We start from the raw sequence: 22,646 nt of genomic DNA on the forward strand, positions 1-22,646 counted from the left end.
TTACTGAGATATCCTAGATTAGTGTCCTCATTAAAGTCTGGATTTAATCTTTTCTGTGGATGACAGTCCTGCTAAGTGGTGATTAGAGGAATAGAAACAATAGCTGACTCTATGCTGCTCTCTAAAGTACAAGTATGTATCAGTTTAGTAACAATTGTGGGCAAGAGTATTTGTATCAGTGTGACTTGTATCAATTTGACTGCAGTCCCTGCTTGTTGCAGTAACAGCTGCACCTAACAAGAATTTGACAGGCTGCGTATCCTAACACTGAAGTGTAAGCTTTCACTAGACTGAAGACCTCAGTATTGTGGCTGAAATGACACTGACTAGGGGGTAGTATTTAATGGCTGTCTAACTGGCGTCTGAGGACAGTGCTATAGGATGCTTGATGTTTCTGTGTACTTTCCATCTCACAGCTCCAATGCTCAGTCTCTCTGACCCCATGTTAGCTGATCACTGCCTCTGTGATGTGGCTTTGCCTCCGGACCATTCAGCCAACCCCGGTATTCACTATGAATTGCCGCTTCAGCCACGTCTCCTTCAGCCGTGACCCTCTGCAACTCATCGGAGGCAGTTGGGAGATGAGGTAAGCTGTCTCTGGTAATACCGCTACACTGCTCCGGCTTCACCAGGGACTGCCTCCGCCTATGTAATCGCCACCGGTGCCCAGTCACGCTGCACTCACGCAGCTGCTCGGACGGCTCACTGCAGCACAAGTCCTGCTCTCTCAGCTGTCACCACAGTTTCTTGACCAACTGCTACTGGCTTCCAACTGTCACTGACCTGACATTGGTCATGTGACTTTCTCCTGACCTCCTGAGCAGCTGCAAAAACTGCTGGGAACCATCTGCCTGTGTAATGACAGACGTGCGCTGTAGCACGATGCACAGTCTCAGGTGTATTACCTTGCATAGTGGGGTATTACACATGTGCTTAGGGGGCAGGACGGGCACAGGGCGCTCTGGAGCAAGCTGATCGTGTGTGTGTGTTGCGCTCTGGAGCCAGCTGAGTGTGTGTGTGTGTATATATATATATATATATATACTGTATATATATATACAGAGCTGTAACTAGACTTTTTGGTGCCCTGTGCCAGAAAGAGCATTTTTGCCCCCCTCTTTTTTCAAAGGGACATAATGCACCCAAAATAGGGCCATGGCTTCATGGGTAAGGGCCAGGGAAGATATAGGAGGGGCCAGGTGATGCTGGGGATGAAATAAGAGGAAGCTACAAGCAAGAATGACAATAACAGAAATTTGACCGGCCCAAACAGTGCCCCCTGACCTGTGGTGCCCTGTGCGATGGCACCTGCCGCACTACCCTAGCTACGGCCCTGTATATATATATAAATATATATATATATATACACATACATACATACACAAACACATACAATTGGTAGTCCGGGACTCATGTGCAAAGTTTGGTGCTATGGCGTCTGGTGCTCTCCTAATTACCACTACCTGTGTAGGGAGAAGACCATGCAGCAGTCAAATGGGTGGCACTGTGGACGGCTTGTATAAAACACACTGACCCGTTTAAGTAATCAACGTTTCAGAACTTGTATTTGTCCTTTGGTAATCCTGATGAAAGAATGAATACAAGTTCTGAGACGCTTATTACTTAAATGGATTTTTTTCCTGTCTGCACCGCAGTCAGTGTATCTTGTGGGTCTATTTTCAAAGGGAGGCCCGAAGCTGCAGCTCCACCTGCCCCATTGTTAATCTGGCCCTTGCTCATAAGCAGGGGGTGTCAAGATGTCCCACAGTGGCCAGAGTGTAGAGTGACCTAAGCTGCTGCTTACTTATTAATGGTCAGCGGCTGCACATAGGTTTGCTGCCCAGTGGACGTTTTACACTAGCCGTCTACAGATTAGATCCCAGACTCCCCTCCCTCCAAAATGGCCCGTATGCCAAATGCCACTGAAAGGCAGCCTCCTATTATGACTGATAGGGGCTGAAGGGAGATGAGCAGCGAGTGATCCAGGCTGCAGGCACACCTCCTGATCTCCTCACTGGTCCCATACAGTAAGCCACGGATGTAACTAGGGGTGTGTGAGCGGTGCCGTCGCACGGAGCACAGGGCTCTGTAGGCAGCATCGTCGCTGCTCCTTGGATCCTGCATCTCACTAGCAGAATGCCTGGAATGGCCCTCTGCAGCCAGTATCGCTGCTGCAGTGCCACTCAGACAGTCCTTTGGACGCTCCAGGCATGCACCCGGCAGCCATTACAGCCATCCAGAGTATCCTGAGGATGCTACAGACGGTGCTGTACTTCCCGGTGCTAGTTGCCCCCTAGGGACAACATTATGATGTCATGCTTTCAGGGGTCAGCTGCTCACAGGGCACACTGCTACCCTGTAACGGCACTGGCTGCATGGTGGCAGCAGAGGTAAGCAGTCAGGGGTCCTTCAAATAACTTGAATGGTGACTGCGTGTATCTATACAGTATATATATATATATATAAATATATTTTTATATATATATATATATATATATAATGGTTTGCTCAATGCAGTTATGAATATACTGTATGAAGGTCACTGGGAAGCTCTTTTTGTTCCATGGCGGTTACTAGAGTGGTCTTTGTACTGTATAGCAGTAACTGGAATCTATTGTTTTGCAGTCATTGAGATGTGTTTTGGACACTATACTGCCATCCCAACGACAGGCTGCAGTAGGGGGGTAGATTAGGAAGCCCGCTCTCACCCGCAGCTCTGCTTAGCACAGCAAGCAGTAAATAGATGCTGCCGGTAGACAGATGGTTATATAAGCAGGAGACAAAGCTAGGGGAAGCAGGCTTGGCACATGCCCTGGGTGCTGAAGGAGGAGGGGTCGCCAGACTTGAACTACCATTGGTTTTCCTGGGGTGCATAGCATTTACTGTTAATAGCCTTTTGACAAAAAATTACCTCTATTGTGTATGTGTGTCCATATGATAAATAATATAGATTGCAAGTTCCACCCCTCCCCATGCATTAACATACTAATGCATGAAAACATTCACTATGACATTGCAGCAGGCAACTGATATCTTAGAAACATTTCCGTGGTCCATCACAGTATACCATACTTGCCGACAATCAGCTCCCTTCTTCCGGGAGGGAGCTGATTGTCGGCTAACAGCAGGGGGCGTGTCTGACTATCTGTGACACGTTGGGGGCAGAGTCGGGGGCGGGGCCACACAATTGCGTCATCGTGGCCCCGCCCCCTCTTCACAATGCCATTATTTTCGGCAATGTGAACCAGGGGGCGGGGCCACGATGACGCGATTCAGCGTGAATCGCGTCACAGGCCCCCTTGCTGTGGGTATTTTCAGTGTATTCTGGGGGGAGGTCGGGAGGGTTTGGGGAATGTCGGGAGGCTTGCCTGCCTTTCCGGGGGGCCAGGAGCAGCACCCGAAAATCGTGAGGCTCCCGGCCAAATCGGGAGGGTAGGCAAGCCTGCAGTATACATGAAGCCCAAATGACAGACCAATAATAGTAGCTAATCTCATGCAGACCACAGTAATATAATAAAGTGACTGAGGCACTAAATAATCCAGCAGTAAAATCAGATTGTGGATACCAGTATATATATAACTGCTGGACTTCCTTCCATACATATAATAAAATGTTGTGGTGGGTTTTGCACATACTCAGCTCTGTTTCTGCTTCTAGGTCAAGGGCTCTCCCTTTGGCATTGTGCCAGCTCAATCCACAATTCCCATAATCCTCTGGAATAAGTAACCATTGAAATGCTTTGCCAGCTCCACTTTAGACTGTAATGTGCTGCCCACAGTATGATGTTCATGTGCACATTTGTTCTTGTGTGCAGCAAACAATGCAATCTTTATTAAATAACTTGTGTCCTTTCATTAACCTGAAGTTTAGGATAGTTACATTTGTTTTGTTACAAAAACTAAAATAATGTAATGAGATCTTTTTAAACATGGTATACGTGGCCTGCTTTTTAATTAGTGGGATTACATTTTACAAGATAATACAGCATGCATACACCACTGTTAAGTGATGTTCCAGCTATAATTAAACATGATTTAGCATAAATCTCACAAAGGCCTGTCTTGTGTTTAGTATGTGACCTCAGCTCATCGTATTCAAATCATTTGATTTCACATGACTGACTAGGGAGAACAAGGAAAGATTAAACATTTAGAGTCTGTAACTGAGCTGTTTAAAGAGTACAATTTTACCACTGTCTGCCTGATAATATAGTGATCCCAAGCAGTATTTTATTGTTTTGTGCTTAAATATCCTTAGCTGTTGATATGTCACTTACATACAACTCAGGGGAGTATCTATAATAGGTGCAGGGTGTGCGGTGGACATGGGCCCCTGGGTCCAAGGAGGCCCACACCAAACACCCTGTACCCATTTATTCAATACTTACCTCTCCAAAGTCCCATATCGGCGGCCATTTTCCCAGTGACTTGCGCATCCACAATACAGAAATCAGCAGTAAAATGGCTGCTGCTCCATTTCCCCGGTAACCTGCACATGCGCAGTAGACTCTGGAACAGCACTAGAGTCTACTGCTGCGCTCAGTGTGCTGCCTGTCGCAGGTTAGAGAGGAGTTGGCCCTGGACGGAGACTTCACATGGCCCACCACCTCACTTAATATGCCCCTGATACAATTGCACTTTAAGTAGGCATCTGAATAGACAATAGACAGCACACAGTATAGAGCGGGATGTAGTAAGGGTAAAATGTGGTCAAAACTCTGAAAACTAACGTTTTTGGAGGTTTTTAGCATTAAAGCCGTATGTTTCAAGCTTCGGAAAACAAAACTTCCAGAGCTTGTACCTGATAGCTTATGAGCTTCTTTACACAGAATTTGCTGACATTGAGGCCGACAGCAGCACATGCACAGAACTGTCCTTTGAATTTATATTATCAACTAGCTGAAGTCCCCCGCGGTGCCCGGATTTTAATCTTCAAGTTATTAAGTTTTATTATGTAATATTGGCCAAATCCATCCAGTGGAAGGCCCAAAACAGGCTCCCTGGGCCAAAGTTCTGCCCAGCGTACACCAACGGGAGGTCTGACCAGGACCTCAACCCCCTAGTATGTCTTCTGGGATCCAATGTTACCACTCTGTGAAGTTTTCATCCAAATCCATCAAGTGGAAGGCTCAGAACAGGCTCCCCTGGTCTGAATAGGCCCCCTGGGTCAAAGATCTGCCCAGCACACTCTACTGTGAGATCCGACTGGGACCCCAAACACTCCATTAGGCATCCCAGACCAATTGCCACCCCTCTGTGAAGTTTTCATCTAAATCAATCCAGTGGAAGGCCTGATTCAGAGCTGGGAATAGAGTAAGATATAGCAAGTACAGTAACTAAGGATTTTTGTAAAACCATGCTGCACTGCAGGTGGGGCAGATTTAAAATGGGCAGAGAGATTAAGATTTGGGCAGGTAGGTTTAAAGTGAAATCTAAATTGCAGTGTAAAAATAAATCTGCAGTATTTGTGGGCTACATGCAAGAGCAGCCAGTATTTACCCTGCATGCAAAAACAATGTATCTATTTTCGCCCCTTTCATTGCAACATGGTTTATCCAGGTATACAGTTACTTGCTGTATCTTACTCTATTCCCAAGGCTGTATCAGGCCCTTTGACAAGAAGATGGCCCCCTACACTCTGGGCCCCAAACCAGCTGAACCCTTGCACCTATGGTAGTTACGCCCATGAGCAGGGCATCAGCAACTAAGGGCCGGATTCAATTACAGGCGATATTATTGCACCCGCTATATCGATGATTTTTCGATGATATTATCGCACCTGCGATAATTTATCGACGATTTTGAGAAACGGGGAAAAATTAGCAAAATCCCTATTTTGGGGTAAAAGTGTGGTGATTTCTTCCAGAACCCTTTGGACAGCTCCACTAATGATACTTTAGCAATTTTTTTTTCGTAAATTGAGTACTTTGGCAAAAAACGACCGCTGAAATTTCGGTCAAAATTTATTATTTTTTCGTGACAAATGCATTTAATGTATTGGGTCTGGTATTTTGGAAGGCCATAAGTGTTTTAAACATAGCACATTGCTGGCGCAGGTGATTTATTTTTGCGGTTTTAAAAAAACTACCTGCGCCAGCAACGTGTGATGAATTAAACACTTGACGCATCTCTACGGCCCTCCGAAATACCAGACCCAATACGTTAAATGCATTTTTCACGAAAAAATTTTTTTACCAAAATTTCAGCTGTAGTTTTTCACCAAAGTACGCAACTTACAAAACATTTTTTCACTAAAGTGTCATTAGGAGGGCTGTCCAAGTGGTTCTGAAAGAAATCCCCACATTTTTACCCCAAAATAGGGGATTTTTTTTATTTTTTTTCGCCTGCACTAGGCAGGAGAAAAAGTTTTCTCCACTTTTTAGGCGAAAATCGTCCGCAAAATCGGAAATTGGCCGACTGGTCAGCCGATTTCGCCACAGACAGCGAAATTGTCTGATTTCGCCACAGACAGTGAAATCGTCCGATTTTGCCTCTAATTGAACTCCCCCCAAAGTGTTAGGTGACGTTGTGGGTAGTTAGGAGTAATTCATATTATAAGTAAAAGTAGGAGAAGCGCTTGAGAGAAGAGGGCCCTGCTCGTGAGAATTTACATTCTAAAGGGTAGGGTAGACAGACGGGGATGACATAGATGGGGTAGACAGTGAGGAAGGATCATGGAGCAGTGGGTTAGGATTAGAGATAAGTGGGTCTGGTTCTCCGGGAAATGGACCCACTCGAATTTTGTGGATCCAGGGGCATCCAAGACACAGCTCGCCCCGGATCCCTAATCGAGGCAAAACTTTGCAATCCTGCTGTCGGATCTTGAGGTTTTGCCTCGAACAAAGTCCCATTATATTCAATGGGCTTAACGCTTATTGGCTGAGCCACCTGTCATTGAATTCAATGGGCACAGGAAGGTTGGAAGATGCCGCCGATCCCCCTGCCTGACAGCGCCGGCACACCCACTGTAAAACCGCCAGCACCCCTGCTGCCAACCCCCCACTGGTGGCAACCCACGCTACCGACACCCCACACTGCCGACACCCCACTGCTGACACTGGCACCCCCGCTCTGCCGACACAGCCAGCACCCTGCACTAAGGGGACTGCCAGCACCACTACACTGCTGCCCTGCGTACTGAGGACACCATCAGCAACCCCACACTGCCGACACTGCTGGCACTCTCACACTGGGGACACCCCTGACACTCCCCTGCACTGCCGACAAATTATTTTGAGCAAGGATATTCCACATACGATTTTTAGTAAATTTCTGTGATGAATTGTTTTCTATTGAACGTATTTGTGAGTTGGTTTGGCCTATGTTGGTGAACAATATTGTGTGAAGTGGTCAAAATTGACTGGAAACGAGTGGAAATTAATGTTATTGAGGTTAATAATACTGTATTAACAAACAAAAAAAGCCCAATTTATGTGATTTTAGCAGTTTTTATCAATTTAAAAAAAAATATATAGATCCAAAACCAAAACACACAGGGGTGGTTTTGGCAAAACCAAATCCAGATCCAAAACACGAAGGAGATACAGATCAACCAAAACACGGGGGTCGGCGCACATCCCTAGTTAGGATGAATGTTGAAAGGCTTTGATAAAGTGGGTCTTGAGAGCCCATTTGAAGGTTAGTAGAAATGTGGAGAGTCTGATAGAGGGACAGAATTTCAGAGGTAGGGAACAGCACGGGCAAAATCTTGGAGATAGGAGTGGAAGGAAGTAATCAGTTGGCAGGAAAGGCAGCATACAGGTGTAGAGCGAAGTGGGTGGGTAGGTGTGTGAAGGGAGATGAGGTCAGAGATATAAATGGGAGAGGATTGAGTGAGGACTTTGTAAGTGAGAAGCTTGAATTGGGTTCTAAAGGGGAGGGGGAATCAGTGTAGGGCTCGATGGAGAGGGGAGGCAGATGTAGAACCAGGGGCATATTTATAATTGGTGCAGGGTGTGTGGTGCACACGGGTCCCTGGGTCCAGGGGGGCACACACTGCACCCATATTTAGTTTATACTCACTTTTCCACAGTCTTACAGTCTTATAAGTGCACAGCCTTATAAGGCACTGGCACCTTAGAGAGACCTGCGCATTAAGCCACAATCTACTGCGCTGCCAGAGAGGAGAGGGCACAAACAGAAGCTGCACATGGGCACCCTTCTCTCTTAAAATGCCCCGCGTAGAACATTTGGAGAGGAAGATGAGCTAAGCAGCAGCATTGAGGACAGATTTCAAGTGGAGAGAGGCAGAATTCAGGGAGGCCAGATATGAGGAGGTTATAGTAGTCCAATCTGGAGATTACCAGTGAGTGGATGAGGGTCTTGGTAGCTTCCAGGGGGAGAAAAGGTCTGATCCTGGAAATATATCAGGACAGATGGGAGCCAGGGAGGCCAGAGAGGTGATAATGATTTATTTTACCTATAAAGCAGTAACTGCTCAATAAATTTGTAATAGCAGACATTTCCCTTTGTACCCTATAAAAAAAGTATTGAGAGATACTCCTAGTATCTAACTCACTGTGAGTAGCCGCCGTGGATAAAAAATTACCAAAGCAATTCAACATTGCTCTGGTGCGGAGACGGGATGTAGTTTGGAAGCCAATTGTCTAAATCCCGACCGCTGGCTTCCAGATGTTTTAATCCCGGTGTGGTACTAATGACAGGCATCTAAATCTAGACGCCTGTCATTAACCAGACGCCGGAAGACCGACGCCGGCATCGCGATCAAAGTGATGCCGGGCACCAGGCGCCGACAGCCGCGGGGGGGAGGGTTAGGTTTAGGGCTCATGGGGAGACTTATGGTTAGGCACCCCCCCGGGAGGGTTAGGGACAGGCTAGGGGAAGGGGGGGTTAGGGTTAGGTACCCCCGGGGGGAGGTTAGGGTTAGGCACCCCCCCGGGGGATTTAGGTTTAGGCGGCGGGGACAGGGGGGGTTAGGTTTAAGCACTTAGAGGGGGGATTAGGATTAGGCACCCCTAAGGGAGGGTTAGGGTTAGGGGGGAATTAGGTTAGAGATACTTACCTTAAGGACGATCGGGATTTTCACCCTTGTCAGGCTGCCGCTGTCGAGATTTACCTACTACACCCGCGGAAACAGTTGATTCGAAAATTAGCTATACAGTATCTGTGATCCCCTTCACTGCTATTTCTGTAGCAGTGAAACTTAGCACCTCATTGGTGACTGATGAATTTAGGTCCCGATACTAGTGTATGGGGACTGCAGGTTAGATCTGGGCTGAAAGGAAAGCAGGAGATATCAGTGATATCACCTGCTTTACCTTATAAAGAATACCCCTGATACTTAATTTCTACAAAAGTAGGTGACAATTTACATTTTCATATGCTTTTGTAGAAATTAAGTGATGTTGAACAGACCCCTATTACTGACCAGAAGGTTTAGCAGTACTTATTATAAGAATACGATTATTGCTCTCTGAAGTAAATCTTAGGCTGGGTACACACGTAAAGATTTTCTGTCCAACCATCCAACTAGTTGATTGGTTGGAATGAAAATCTGGTAACGTATGGGAGTAACTCAGTGCTATTCCACCTTTTTCAAGTCGAGGCACACTACGCAAAATTTTAAGATTGCCAAGGCACACCATCCGGCGATAAGGTGTGCGCTACCTATGAAAGAGCAAACACCCGCAGGAACAAAACACACTACATTGGCCCCTGCAGGAACAAACCACACTACATTGGCCCCAGAGGTATAAAACAAATCACATTTACTGGCCCCATAGAAAAAAAATAAAAAATCACATTGGCACCCACATAAAAAACCCACACTGCTCTCCACAAAGAAAAAACACAGTGGCCTCCACAGAGAAAAAAAAAAACATGGCTCTCCACAAAAAAAAAAAAGATTGGCTTACCCCACAGAGCTGGCTGGCTGGCTGCGAGCAGGATGGGCTGTCTGGGTCACTGGCGCGGGGTGGGTGGGAAGAACTGGCTGTGTCACTGGCCCTCGGGAAGAGCTGGCTGGGTAACTGCTGGGCTACTGGCGGGGCGGACACAGTTGGCTGGATCACTGGTGGAGCAGGCAGAGCTGGCTTGGCCACTGGCTGGGCGGGCAGAGCTGGGCTGACTGGGTCACTGGCGGAGCAGGCGGGCAAAATGGCGTGCGTGCCCTGTGATGTCACGCCGTTGCGTCTAGGCAGTTCATGGCCCAGGCACGCCTGAGGCTCACAGGGCAACGCTATTGTAAAATGTGCCCGGCAGTCAGGCGGCACACTTCACAACTGCTTGCGGCACACCAGTGTGCAGCGGCACAGCAGTTGAAAACTGCTGGAGTAACTGATGATCAGCAATTTGCTCCTAAATGCCAGAAAACAGATGAAAATGGTCGTCAGACAAGTTTGTTAAATGTTTGATCTAAACAATTTGTTCAAACAACAGTTTTTGTGCATTTTCCAGCATTTGGGAGTAAATTGCTGATTGTCATTTGCTTTCATACCTGACCAGATTTTCATTCCAACCAATCAACTAGTTGGATGGTTGGACAGAAAATCTTTACATGTGTATGCAGCTTTACAGCATACATGCCTACTTTCCCGGTTTGGAAAATTGGGTGCCGCTCCCGACCTCCCGGAAAAGTAGGCACATGTTCCGTCAATAAAGCGCTGCACCCGCCCACCAGATGTGTTAGAAAAACTATGCCGAAATTACAGGCATTATGTTGCCAGGGGCGGGGCCGCGACGACGAGATTGCGAGGTCACGCCCCCGGCCCGCCCTAAAAACGTTGCTACGCCCCCCAGCTGTGCCGAGCTGGCTGCCTCTCCCAGAAGAGGCAGCCAGAAAATCGGCAAGCCTGCTTTAAAGACACGTTGAAAAAAACACTTTCCAAGCATACAAGTTAGCAAAGCATCATACTGCTGTATTGTTCTATAACAGTCACATATTTGTTAGCAAACCTTAACAAAAATAGCCTCTCTGCAGAGATAATTACTTTCACAAAACTAACAGCAATTGCCTCAAGATCTGTCTTGTTACATTTTGTCTTTCACATCACTTATTCATTGATAAATAAATGTCCCATTTTACACTCAGCAAATCAACACTAACAGATCAGAATTTAAAGGAGAAATACTTAGTTTCATCAGTGTAAACAAAATTAGGACTCCGCAACTCGTGGATGCACATTGCTTCTGGCAATTTATCAGCATGCCTCTCAGCTGGGCCTGATCCAATATCTCATTAAAGTGAGCCCACCACTTGCAGCATAACTGTAACTGTATACTAAAGCTATCATTTACATGTTAATTATATAATAAAAACATGATTAAACAACTGCCAGAGGGCAGGGCTAAGCTCCATTAGGAGCAGAAAAAAAACCTTTGGGTTCCACTTTGCCATTAATGGCAGAAAACCATTGGCTCTCTGCCATCGATGACAAAACCATCGACCTTCGGTACTAAATTATGAATATTTGTAAACTATCAATGGTCGATGTCATCCCGAATTCTCACCCTGCTTACCAGTGTGAGCTCTCCCCAGCTTCCCCCCCCGCCCACCGCGGGAGACTACGGCCCACAGGTGAGACAGCGGGACAGTCGCAGAAAAACTAGACTGTCCCACTGAATGTGGGATAGTTGGGAGGTATGCTATTTACATAGTAGAATTGTATGTACATATGGGTAGCTTAATGTCATATTAGAATTTGTTAAAAAAAAATTTCAAGCACATTTACATTATGGGGGGTATTCAATTAGGCTACGAAAAGTCAGAATCGCCGATAAATTATCGCAGATGATGTCATTTTTGCCTGTTTCAATTATCCCCATATTCAATTTCAAAGACTTTTCGCAGGTTCGAAAAGTCTTTGAAAAAAAAGGGGATAACTTTTCACCATGTTTTATATGGCGAAAAAAAGTGCAGAATTGGGGTTTAGGGGTGCAGGCTTTAAAAAAAAATAGCCTGCACCCCTGGGAATGTCATTTTAAAATAAACTGTGTCAAAAAAAGTCAAAAAAAAAAATAGGGACACCCAAAAAAATGAATTAAAAATTTGGGGTGAAAAAAATAAAAAGTGAAAACAGTGTTTAAAAATAGGGAAATAGGTTCAGGGGTGTTCTGCAAATATGCGGCAGGTGTTTTCTAGAATAGTCTATTAGCGGCAGGTGCATTTTTGCAGAATTTTTAAAAAATGACTTTAGGGACTTAAAATTATTTTAGTACCTATTTTCTGTACCACTTCTTCAAAGTCGGGAAAAAACACCTGCCGCGGCTATTTAAAAACCTGACTTTCTTTTGCAGGCAAAAACCCATAGTGATCCCCCATGTCTGGACATCTTTAAGGGGGTTCAACAATTATTTCCCGAAAATTCCCGTTTTTTTTCATAGATCCCAATTCGCCGGGTCCTGTTTTCGCTGATTTTAAATTGAATACGGGGATAAAGCGGGCATGCGCCCGATACTTTATCCCAGGAAAAGCTCAGATGTGGAGCGAAAAGTCCAGCACAGACTTTTCACTCCCAAATTGAACACGGGCCTATGTCTTCACATTAGTCTACTAGCTTATATGAAAGGGTAGGTCATTTTTTAAACAATATATTTTATTTACTGCATACATGCAACAAATTTTTAGACAATGACAATATAAATGTATAACTATCAAATCTAGGAATACTGTAAACATGATACCAATTAACTTAATACAAATGCTTACAAATATAAACATATATAGACTATATTAGCAGTATGAATATTTAGTAGTAGTGATAGAAAGTACAGTATATCACTTCACCAATCCGGTTCCACAAAAAAACAAAAGGCATGAAACCTATCAAAGGTAGATTAGAGGGTACAAAGACAAAACAGCTTCTCCATGTGTCCTATGGTTATACATTGTCAACCTTCAATCTAGAGCAGGCCTGGCCAGGGGTGTCTTAAGAGAGGAGGGGGCTGGCAGCTGACTGATGCAGCTGGCCAGCCACCGGAGCCTTAGTAGACCCTGGTCACTAGAGTGTACCCGGAGTCTACTGCGCATGCGCAGAACACCTAAAAAATGGCCGCGGTGGCCATATTCCGGTGTTCTAAGCAGGGCTGACACCCGAAGCGGGACCACGGACAGGTTAGTTTAAAAAAAATATGGCTGCAGGGTGTGCGGTGCGGGGCCCCCCTGGACTCTGCACCCATTATAGATATGCCACTGGGCCTGGCCAACCTGTGGCTTTCCAGCTGTTGTAAAACTACAAGTACCAGCATGCCCTGCCTCAGTTTTGCTATTAGGGAATGCTAAAACTGCACCAAAATGCATGCTTTTGCTAAAATATTTTAATGCCAGCAGGAGAATATGCATACATTAGGTATGGGAATGTAACCCACTGGTTCCAATGACCCCCTACCAACTTGTATTTGCACTTGAAGAAAGTATACATTGTGACACAAAGTGTGGTGCTGCCTGATTCTTTTATTTGCGTTCACTCTAAGTCATTGTCCTCCATTGATCCCCCTGAACTCAATCACTGGTTAGTACAATATGGGAAATGTGATTCAGTTTGACATGTGGTGCCACAGTCATTTAAGGCAATGTCAGTGTGTAACCAGTAACATCTCTTATGTAACTTTCATGGTATACCTGCCTTGTCAGTTATTTTCCTTTTACATATACATTTCTTTCAATGTGTTATCTTCCTTCTCTTAACAGTTTAAAATCTGCAGTCGTGTTTCATAATTGAGCAGCAGCATCAGGTAGATTAAGGACACTCTGATCTCTGTTTTAGAACTGATGGTTTCACAAACTTTCACACCCACTGAGCTCATTAGCAGATTGATGGCAGACAGGATATCATTTGATGTACATGCACCTTAAATATAGGTGCTAAGCTGCACTGATCAAATATAGAAAAAAAGTGTGAGATAAGAATCACTGCTGAGTAAACTTGTGTGTCTTTTACCAGCTGTTCTTGAACTAGACCCTCAAACAAACTTAATAAGACTTTTTTTTATGAAAAAGTCAACCCACACTTTTTTTGCTGCTACTTTTCCTCATAGCTTATTTGAAGATTCACACTCACCCCCTGGCTTTTGGACTCATGCCTAAACAATAAATGAATGCTCACATTTCAGGGTTATAATTATTATACTCTTTTTTATATGGCGCCACAAGGGTTCTGCAGTGCCTTACAAAGTACATAAACAAATGAGCAAACAAGAAAACAAGTGCAAAACAATGCAGAACACAGATATAGTGTATTGCTGCAATAGTGATCATAACACTCAAATAAGCAGCAGGGCGTCAACAACCAAGTGTTAGGTTTCCCTTGTGGGGAGTTAGAAGTAGAAGATCTTATGAGTGAGGGAAGGAGAAGCATATGAGAGAAGAGGTCCCTGCTCGTGAGAGCTTACATTCTAAAGTGGAGGCGCGTAGACAGGGAGGAAGAAGCATGGATCACCGGGTTAGGATAAGAGCTGGAAGGCTTTGATGAAGTAGTGGGTCTTGAGAGCCCATTGAAGATTTGTAGATAGGTGGAAAGTTTTATAGGGAGAGTGAGAGAGTTCCAGAGGTAGGGAGCAGCACGGACAAACTCTTGGAGGTGGGAGTGGGAGGAAGTAATCAGTTGGCAAGAGAAGCGACATGCATTTGTTAAGCAAAGTGGGCAGGCAGGAGTGAGATGAGATCCAATATGTAAGTGGGAAAAGACTGGATGAGTGTTTTGTAAGTGAGTGTGAGAACCTTGAATTGGGTTCTGAAGGGGAAGGGGAGCCAGTGTAGGGCTTGTAGGAGAGGGGAGGCAGATGTAGAATGTTTGGAGAGGAAGATGAGCCAAAAAGCAGCATTAAGGAGAGACTGGTGAGGAGAGAGGTGAGAGTCAGGGAGGCCAGATGTCAGGTTGTGGCCTAAGATTGGCCGTTACTCACCACCAAGCCGGCTTTCCCTGAACCCTAGGGTGGTAAGATGTCAGATGTGGCATTGAGTGACGCACTGAGCATTATACTTAGAGCCATGTGGACATCCATGAGCTGCGCTGTGCCTTGGTTGCTGTGGTTGCCGTCATGGATGCAGTCATGACAGTTCACGTCACCTGACTAACCTTTACCCAATGGTAGCATGGTGGTGGTCACCAATCACCTGCTACCTTAGGGTATAAAGCCAGTCTCCGGACAGAAGGAAGTTGCCTGTGCAATGTTGTAGCTACCTTGTGTATACTTGCTGTTACCCCATTCCAGGTTCCCTATGATATCTCCTCGAGTATCCAGTACCAATTCCTTGTGCAACAGTGTGTCCGAACATCTTGCCTGTGTGCGATACAAGTGCCAACTCCTTGTACAACAGTGCGTCCGAACAACTTGCCTGTGTGCGAGACAAGTGCCAACTCCTTGTGCAACAGTGCTTCGAAACATCTTGCCTGTGTGCGATACAAGTGGCAACTCTTTGTGCAACAGTGCATCCGAACATCTTGCCTGTGTGTGATATAAGTACCACCTTCTGACGCAACTGAGCATCAAATACCCTTTCTCCAGTGTATAGTTAAGAGTACCACTCTCAGACCTTACAGTGCCTCAAACACTTGCCTTCATACCCATAGGAGTATCAGTTCCCAGTACTAAGGTGCTTCTGGTAGAAGTATATCTCTTGGTCCATTGTTTATTTGTCTCTATTCCCATGTTATCAAACACCTGTCCAGAGGGCTGCGACCTGCCTGCTGGGTGCAGCTTAAACCCATATCCCGCTTGGAGTGGTCACTGGTGAACACCTCCCAGCTAGTTAGACTCAGCGCCTTTGGACAGGTCTCATCAACGTTTGATATATGTGGATGAGATCATATATACAGGCCCCATGCCTCCGGATTCCCTCTCCTCCAGGGACCTCAGCTTCCATCCCCTCTGTAGGGGATTCCTTTAAGCCATACGGGACACCATATAAGAGGAGGTTACAATAGTCCAATCTGGAGATGACCAGTGAGTGGATGAGGGTCTTCATTGCCTCTAGGGTGAGAAAGGGTCTGATCCTAGAAACATTTTTGAGATGTGAGAGGTTCTGAATATGTGGTTGTAGATATTCAACAAAATAAACAGTGGAAATAGTGATAATGTACACAGATGGCCGATTGTTGTGTACTGCACATGCGTATGCACCACAGTGTTTGTGTGAGTGTTAGTATTGTGATCACACTGCGTTCACCTATGCAGATACAAAGTCAACAAAGAGTGAATTACATCAGGTCAGTGTTTAGGGGTGGTAAATGGATGTGCATAAATTAGCCACTGCGATGGCATACACAGCTTGAGTACTCACTGCGTACGACAAGGTTAGCAGTTTCTGAATAAGGTCAGACCTATTGTATTTGTGCATGAGGAGCCGATGCTACTCGATGTTCCTAATGTATATGTAGGATTGAAAAGTATTATGGATGTGCAAAAGCGATTGCAATCATTAGCATATTATCGCAGCAGACCTGCGTGCATAATTGCAGCTGCAATCGCAATAGTGACCTGTAGTGAATCAGGCCCAGAGTCCGAGTTTTGTGCTACTATGGACTTGCATCAGATCACAGAGAGTATGATGCAAGTTTGTTCTTAAATTTGCACTATGTAATAGCTTGCAAACTGAAGTGTGCAAGTGTCAAAGAAATGCGAGTTATTCTTGGTGAAAACTTGCAACTTGTAATGTGTGTTTCATTACAATGTGCGAATTTAGCAGAAGCCTGCACAAATTAGTGAGATTTCTGCAGGCTTCTCGGTGTTAAAAGTGTTAAAAAATTTGAAAAAATGACATCCCCCCCTCCCAAATGCATAACCAGCACTGCATAACCAGGCTGCGTGAGCTGATCAAGGTTGTGAAAATACGAGGAGGGGAAAAGCAGAGGTCCCCCATATTTTCAACAGCCAGCACCGGGTTCCTGAGCTGATCCTGGTGCTGGAAATATGGGTAAAAACTGCTTAGGGTTCCTTTGTATTTCCAGGACCAGCACTGGGCTCCTACTAGTTGGGATATAATGCCACAGCAGAGGGACACGCTTTACGGGGTCCCCCATCCAAAGCATTCATCACCCCACACTATTCAGCAAAAGCTTGGAATTCCTTGGGAAGTGGGGCCCTTATAATAAAGGGGACCCCCTCTTAGGGACATCCCAGCCTGGGGCTATGCTTCACACCCCTGGTGGTGGTGGGTGCGGAGTTCATGGTGTAAAAATAAAAAATAATATTGTCCTTTTAGGGGGGATACAGGTCCCAACCAGCCTGCCCCACTTGCTGAATACTTGGAGAACCACAAGTACAAGTAAGCCCTGGCATTAAGGGCTCACTGACACCTGTAGTCCTCTTGTTAAAGAAATATTAAAATAAACACAATAAATGCAAACTAAATATTGTAGTATTTTATCACACACACACTCATACATACACAGAAAATACTTACCTTTACCAGACCCATAACGTCTTTTTGGTGCCTTGTGCCAGAGAGAGCATTGGCGCCCCCCTCAATACTTTTAAATAGGGACATAAGATAGTGCACCTGAAAAAGGGCCATGGCCTCATGGGAAAGGACCAGGGAAGATATAGAGGAGGCCAGGAGATGCTGGGGATAAAAGAAGAGGAAGCTACAAGTAAGAATTATAATAAACAGGAAAATTGACAGGCCCAAACAACACCCCTTGCCCTACGTTTCCCTGTGCCATGGTACTGGTTGCACTACCCTAGTTATGGCCTTGACCTTTACTCCCTGCCGCTACTCGTTCCCCTGCTACAGTAGAATCCATGATCTCGGCTGTAAAAAATAAGTGCTCACTCATCCCATTTTACATGTCCTCTTCAGTCCATGTAGGTATCCAGGGTCTAGGTAAAATAATAAAATTAAATCCCCAAGTCCAACAGATACTATAGGACAGCAGTTGAGTGTTTACCTTACTCCACCTGCTCTCACCATCAGGCTGCCAAGGTGCCTCACAGAAGGTTCTGGAATGTAGTTTGAATGACTCTCTAGAAGGAGAAAGATGGTGGCAACAAAAATAAGGACAACAAAGAGGGAGAGTGCCTATTCATTTACTGGACTGGATGAGCTTCATCCCTGGCATAAACACCTCTGACACTTTACTGTCACCTATTGACATGCACACCTAGGTGATAGTTGTCAGTAGCATCCACCTCACATCCCACAGGTAATGCCCTCAGCCTGTCTTAGTACCTATATCTGTCACACAGACATGGTCCTCTGAGGAGACACTGACATGGTTTGTCTTAGCACCCAAATCTGTCGGATGGTCTTGGCCTACACAATTGCAAAACAATGATTTTCACCAGAGAGGTCCCTTTTTTGTAGCCTCTCTGCAACATGGTGTATATACCAAAGAGACAGCCCACCCACACACAATACACTATTTAGGATCCTATTCCAGTTGTGCCATCCTCAACAGCCTATGGCATTCGGGTCCTCAATAAATTAAGTGACCCAGGGTCAAATACAGAAAGTGAATTAAGTGAAGGGTAACAACTACTTAAACAAATGACGGTCACAATGTCAAACAATTACAGAATATTAGTTAGACAAGTTACAGGGAGAAAAACAAATCACAAGAATTATGTAAACAGTCTTACATGACTAAGCACCTAATCAGACCCCTGCCATCCTGTTCTTTATCTGGTATACAGGGGAGACGCTGTTGCTAGTGTACAACCAACCCATAAGAAATATCACAATCTACTCGTGGGCACGACCTACTTGCTGTTAAGGTATGGTAGTATTAATATCTGTGCAGCTGGGAATGGGTCTCCTAGCACTACAGTCTAATGAGGAAAAGTGGCTACAGGTCCTGATGCCCTCTGTAGGGAGCTTAGCATTAATAAGGGCCTTGCTTCCTTTATATTGACAAGGCATCTTGGATGCAGCTCTAATGTTTTAGTTGGGAAGGTAGACACTTCACATATCAAACAGATGCAGAATTTCATAAGAAAAACAAAGGTGTTCTTCGTTCTAACTAGGGGTGTGCACCGGCCACTTTTCGTGTTTTGTGTTTTGGTTTTGGATCTGGATCTTTCTTCGTGTTTTGGATCTGGATTGGTTTTGCCAAAACCACCCTTCCGTGTTTTGGGTTCTGGGTTTTGTGTTTTGGATCTGTATTTTTTTTAAAAAAAGCATAAAAACAGCTAAAATCACAGAATTTGTAGGTTTTTCTGCTCCTATGCTATTATTAACCTCAATAACCTTAATTTCCACTCATTTCCAGTCTATTCTGAACACCTCACACCTCACAATAGTGTTTTTATGTCCAAAACATTGCACCGAGGTAGCTGGATGACTATGCTAAGCGACACGAGTGGGCGGCACAAACACGTGACCCATCTAGGCGTGAAACTGCAGTGGCAGACAGGATGGCAGTTTGAAAAACTAGGCCCCAAACTGTACATAATGCAAAGAAAAAAAAGAGGTGCAAGATGGAATTGTCCTTGGGCCCTCCCACCCACCCTTATGTTGTATAAACAGGACATGCACACTTTAACAAACCAATCATTTCAGCGCCAGGGTCTGCCACACAACTGTGGCTGAAATGATTGGTTCGTTTGGGCCCCCACAAAACAAGCTGGCAATTAATGTGTCCCTGCACAAACTGGCTCTATGGAGGCAAGATGTCATCCTCATCCTCCTCATCCACCGATTCCTCACCCTCTTCAGTGTGTACATCTTCATCCTCACAAAGTATTAACTCGTCCCCACTTGAATCCACCACCACAGGTCCCTCTGTACCTTCTGGAGGCTGGTCTCCCTGGAAGAGCTGATAATTCATTTTGATGAACATCATCTTCTCCACATTCTGTGGAAGCAACCTCCTACGCCTTTCGCTGACAAGGTTCCCGGCTGCACTAAACACTCTTTCGGAGTACACACTGGAGGGGGGGCAACTCAGGTAAAATAGAGCCAGTTTGTACAGGGGCCTCCAAATTGCCTCTTTTTCCTGCCAGTACAGGTATGGACTGTCTGCCATGCCTACTTGGATGCTGTCACCGATGTAATCCTCCACCATTCTGTCAATGGTGACAGTATCATATGCAGTGACAGTAGACATGTCAGAAATTGTTGCCAGGTCCTTCAGTCCGGACCAGATGTCCAAACTTGGTCCTGCCTGTCCTGCATCACCGCCAGCGGGTTGCTTAGGATACCTAAGTTTTTTCCTGGCAGCCCCAGTTGCAGGAGAAAATGAAGAAGGAGCTGTTGACGTGTCACGTTCCGCTTCAGCTGACAGTGTGTTCACCAGCAGGTCTTTGCACCTCTGCAGGCTTGTGTCGGCCGGAAAGAGAGACACCACATAGGCTTTAAACCTAGGATCGAGCACGGTGGCCAAAATGTAGTGGTCTGATTTCAACAGATTGACCACCCTGGAATCCTGGCAAAGCGAATGAAGGGCTTCATCCACAAGTCCCACATGCCGAGCGGAATCGCTCCGTCTTAGCTCCTCCTTCACTTTCTCCAGCTGCTTCTGCAAAAGCCTGATGAGGGGAATGACCTGACACAAGCTGGCAGTGTCTGAACTGACTTCACGTGTGGCAAGTTCGAAGGGCTGGAGAACCTTGCACAACACGGAAATCATTCTCCACTGCGCTTGAGTCAGGTGCATACCCCCTCCTTTGCCTATGTCATAGGTGGATGTATAGGCTTGTATGGCCTTTTGCTGCTCCTCCATCCTCTGAAGCATATAGAGGGTTGAGTTCCACCGTGTCACAACCTCTTGCTTCAGGTGATGGCGGGGCAGGTTCAAGAGTGTTTGCTGGCGCTCCAGTCTTCGGCACGCAGTCGCTGAATGGCGAAAGTGGCCAGAAATTTTTCGGGCCACCCAAAGCGTCTCCTGCACGCCCCTGTCGCTTTTCAGAAAATTCTGCACCACCAAGTTTATTGTGTGAGCAAAACATGGGACGTGCTGGAATTTGCCCAGATGTAATGCCCGCACAATATTGGTGGCGTTGTCAGATATCACAAATCCCCAGGAGAGTCTAAGTGGGGTAAGCCACTGGGCGATGATTTCCCTCAGTTTCTCTAAGAGGTTGTCGGCGGTGTGCCTCTTACTGAAACCGGTGATACACAGCGTAGCCTGCCTTGTAACGAGCTGGCGTTTCTGAGATGCTGCTACTGGTGACGCTGCTGCTGTTGCTGCGTAAGGTGATACATCTACCCAGTGGGCTGTCACAGTCATATAGTCCTTAGTCTGCCCTGTTCCACTTGTCCACATGTCCGTGGTTAAGTGGACATTGTGTACAACGGCATTTTTCAGGACACTGAGGACACTTTTTCTGACGTTTCTGTACAGTCTCGGTATCGCCTGCCTAGTGAAGTGGAATCTAGACGGTATTTGGAACCGGGGACACACTACCTCCATCAATTGTCTAAATCCCACTGCACTAATGGCGGATACCGGACGCACGTCTAACACCAACATAGCAGTCAAGGCCTCAGTTATACGTTTTGCTTCAGGATGACTGCTGTCGTACTTCATCCTCCTCGCTAAGGACTGTTGGAGGGTCAATTGTTTAGTAAAAGTAGTGGTGTTCCTACTTCCTCTCTGGGATGATGAACGACTCCCAGCAGCAGCAACAGCAGCAGCGGCAGCAGTAGGCGTAGCAATGCAGGATCCTCCAGAGGAATCCCGGATAGGAGAGTCAGTCATGCCAGTGACATGGCCTGCAGGACTACTTCCGATCCTGACTAAGGAGGAAATTGACGAGGAGGGAGTTGACGGTGTGGTTTGCAGGCGCTTGGATACAACAGGACAACGGGATTTAGGTGTCCCTGGACTGCTTACGGTCTTAGCCAAAGTTTCTGAACTTGACAGTAACTTTTTATGAACGCGCTGCAGGTGCCGTATAAGGGAGGATGTTCCTAGGTGGTTGACGTCCCTACCCCTACTTATTTCACCTTTACATATGGTACATATGGCAAGACAGTTGTTGTCCGGATTTGGATAGAAATATTGCCAGACCAAAGAGGTGGAATGTTTGGTCTTCTGCCCAGGCATGACCGTGATGGGCTTTTTCATCCCACGGACAACAACTGTCTCCCCCGGAGCCTGATTTAAACAAACCACATCACCATCAGAATCCTCCTCGCCAACTTCCTCCTCAGCGCCAGCTACACCAGTATCCTCATCCTGTTGTACTTCAACAGTGACATCTTCAATTTGCATATCAGCAAGTGGACTGTGGGTGCTCCTTTCAGCACTTGCAGGGGGCATGCAAATGGTGGAAAGAGCCACCTCTTCCCGTCCAGTGCTGGGAAGGTCAGGCATCGCAACCACCACCACACTTGGACTCTCCTTGGGGATTTGTGATATCTTCTTAGAAAGCACAGTTCTTCGCTGTGCTTTTGCCAGCTTAACTCTTTTGATTTTTTTAGTGGGAGGAGGGCTTCCATCGTCATGTGAAGCTGAACCACTAGTCATGAACATACTAGGGATCGACCTTAGCCGTTCCTTGCCACTCCGTGTCGTAAATGGCATATTGGCAAGTTTACGTTTCTCTTCAGCTGATTTAAATGTCTTTTTCAAGGTCATTTTCCTGAACTTTGCCATTTGGGATTGTATGTGCCCTCTACTATGACATTGGGCATCGGCCTTGGCAGACGACGTTGATGGCATGTTATCGTCTATGTCATGACTAGTGGCAGCAGCTTCAGCACTAGGAGGAAGTGGTTCTTGATCTTTCTCTATTTTATTTTTATC

The 22,646-nt window shown here is 45.8% G+C and overlaps 1 pseudogene; it reads left to right on the forward strand.

Moving 5' to 3' along the window:
- Window positions 1-512: 512 nt before the first annotated feature.
- Window positions 513-22,646, forward strand: part of LOC148519864 (52 kDa repressor of the inhibitor of the protein kinase-like) — an 81,090-nt pseudogene continuing 58,956 nt past the window's right edge.

Source organism: Taudactylus pleione, unplaced genomic scaffold (genome assembly GCF_031769625.1).
Source record: "Taudactylus pleione unplaced genomic scaffold, aTauple2 ptg000179l, whole genome shotgun sequence".
NCBI classification, from domain to species: Eukaryota; Metazoa; Chordata; class Amphibia; order Anura; family Myobatrachidae; genus Taudactylus; species Taudactylus pleione.